This window comes from Electrona antarctica (genome assembly GCF_951216825.1).
Source record: "Electrona antarctica genome assembly, chromosome: 9".
Classification (NCBI taxonomy): domain Eukaryota; kingdom Metazoa; phylum Chordata; class Actinopteri; order Myctophiformes; family Myctophidae; genus Electrona; species Electrona antarctica.
Genome location: NC_136790.1, coordinates 57048705 through 57051758, shown reverse-complemented (window position 1 = coordinate 57051758; position 3054 = coordinate 57048705).

The window sequence follows — 3054 nt, the reverse complement described above, 5'->3', positions numbered from 1 at the left end:
CAGAGACGATATTATGGCTTTAATAAAAACACTAAACATCAAAGACAATACAGAGACGATATTATGGCTTTAACCAGAATCATATTCCACTGAACACACTGTACAATACATTTAAAATTACTAATACATGTTATTTAAAAAAAGAAGTTCAAATAGGAAGATATTGCCGAGACAGAGAATGACGTTAAACTAAAGCACCAACCACACAAAGGGTCGGGACGAAAATGTATGTTTTTTTTAAAGGTAAACCACACAAATGCAACTCTAGTCTCTTGAATAGTTTTCATTTAGTTTTAGTCACATTTTAGTCACCTGGAATGTTTTAGTGTTTAGTCTAGTTTTAGTCGACTAAATATCATGAGATTTTAGTCGACTAAATCTACAGTTGATTTAGTCGAACAAAATGTATTTTGGTGGGCCTTGATCGCAATGACTGTTTTCACTTGCTGAAAATAGCCGATCTACAAGCTCACAACGCGTCGCAGCACGACACGTTGTGAGCTTGTAGATCTGCTATTTTTTCAGCAGATTTTCAGCATGCAACCAAGTGTATAATGACTTTTACTGGATCTCTTGTCCACTAGTCCCTTCCTAACATTTTAGTCTAGTTTTTATTTGTTTGACGAAATTGTCAATACATTTAGTCTTAGTTTTAGTCATTGTAGCTTAGTTTTTATTTATTTTCCATTTAGTTTTCGTCAGTGGAAAAAGGTAGTTGACGAACATTTTTCGTCTTAGTTTTAGTCGACGAAAACAACACTAATCTCAATGAGTTGCATTGGTGTGGATTACCCTAAGAACCGTTGTGTCCCGACCCGACCCGTTGGTGTGGTTTGGGCTTTGATGCAAATATTAAGTGTGGATATAAAGGAAAATACCACTGAATTTAAAAGTCCAACATAAATAACATTTTGGTGGGCACTGTTTTCACAATGTCACAGTACCATGCCACTGTGACATCACAATGTCACAGTACCATGCCACTGTGACATCACAATGTCACAGTACCATGTCACTGTGACATCACAATGTCACAGTAGGCCTACCATGCAAGCATGCAATAGGCCTAGTTTAATTTACAGTATGGATGTCCGACATTCACTTTATTTTTGCCGATATCCGATATTCCGATATTTGTCCAACTCCTAATTTCCGATACCACTAATAGAAGGTTTGAACGTGACATCATCATCATACCCGGAAGTTATGCGGGAAAAACTACTCTGGCCTTGACGGCCCATACACCCAATCAGAGAAGTCCTATTAGATTGACAGCCCATACACCCAATCAGAGAAGTCCTATCTGATTGACAGCTCATACACCCAATCAGAGAAGTCCTATCTGATTGATGGCCCATACACCCAATCAGATAAGTCCTATCTGATTGACAGCCCATACACCCAATCAGAGAAGTCCTATCTGATTGACAGCCCATGTACACCCAATCAGAGAAGTCCTATCCGATTGACGGCCCATACACCCAATCAGAGAAGTCCTATCTGATTGACAGCCCATACACCCAATCAGAGAAGTCCTATCTGGTTGACAGCCCATACACCCAATCAGAGAAGTCCTATCTGATTCACAGCCCATACACCCAATCAAAGAAGTCCTATCTGATTGACAGCCCCATACATCCACACAGAAAAGTCCTATCTGATTGACAGCCCCATACATCCACACAGAAAAGTCCTATCTGATTGACAGCCCCATACATCCAAACAGAAAAGTCCTATCTGATTGACAGACCATACATCCACACAGAAAAGTCCTATCTGATTGACAGCCCATACATCCACACAGAAAAGTCCTATCTGATTGACAGCCCAGACATCTAAAAAGAAAAGTCTGATTGCATTAAACAACGTTAAAAGAGGTTCAAGGTTCACGATGTTAAACTCACTTTAAATGTTCCACTGGCTTTATGCCATATGCATGGGCATACCCTACCCTTTACTGTCCGGTAACAACATTGGCCTACTGCATATTTGACAGCGCAGAAGCATAATTTAGCTATAGCTCTAAACTAAAAGTGACTGGAGTCTGTCTCATTTCTCTCCAAAAGCCCTTGAATATGATGGAATATGATAATGGATTACTTTGATTATATGGTAGGCTCACACACACACACACACACACACACCATATACAGTAAGAAGAACTCCTTGAACTTATTGGAAAAAAAAAAAATCCCTCTCCAATAACCGATACCGATATCGGCCCATAATATCGGGAGGCTGATAATGTCGGACATCTCGTTTAAAAATTAGGCTGATTTCTCACCGTCAATGGAAGCAACAACCTGGATGAATGAATGAAGCGTCATCAACAAATTAACCCATTCTGGGCGGGAACCCCTTTTGGTGTTTTAAGCATTATGTTATAATTTAGCTATTGAAAAATAGCAGATCTACAAGCTCATAGTGCGGCACCGAGTGGCGCGCTACTAACTTGTAGGTACTGCTATTTTTGAAAAATCGTGAAAATGGAATGAAAAATTTGGAATATATATTTTTTCAGAACGTTTTTAACTCAAATCTTTGCTTCTGGGGGGTCCCTGGAACAACATATTTTCAGATGGGGGTCGGTGGCCAATTACATATAGTTTCTGGGGTCCTTGACATGAAATATTGAGCACCACTGACATAGAAACATAGGAATTTCAGAAAACATTTAGAAGACATTTTTTTAATTTCGACGTCAGGCCTAAATGGGCAGTTTAACACAAAACATTTGCTCCTGGGAGAGACGTGCGCGCACGGGATAGTACTAAATAAATATACTGCTCCTAAAAGCCCCTAAACATATTTCAAATCTGCACAGGAGAGAGTTCTCACACTTCATGTCCTTTGGCGGCGCCAAGTGGCAGTGTGAGGTAACTGTTTTGATATGGGGCCATTCTACTTTTACCGTTAGTTGATCATTTAAGTATATTGTGATGCCAACACTTTTGTACTTTTACTCAAGTAGAATTGTGAAGGCAGGATGTTTACTTGTAACAGATACATTTTACATTCTGGTATATATTATATATATTTTTAAATCCAATAACT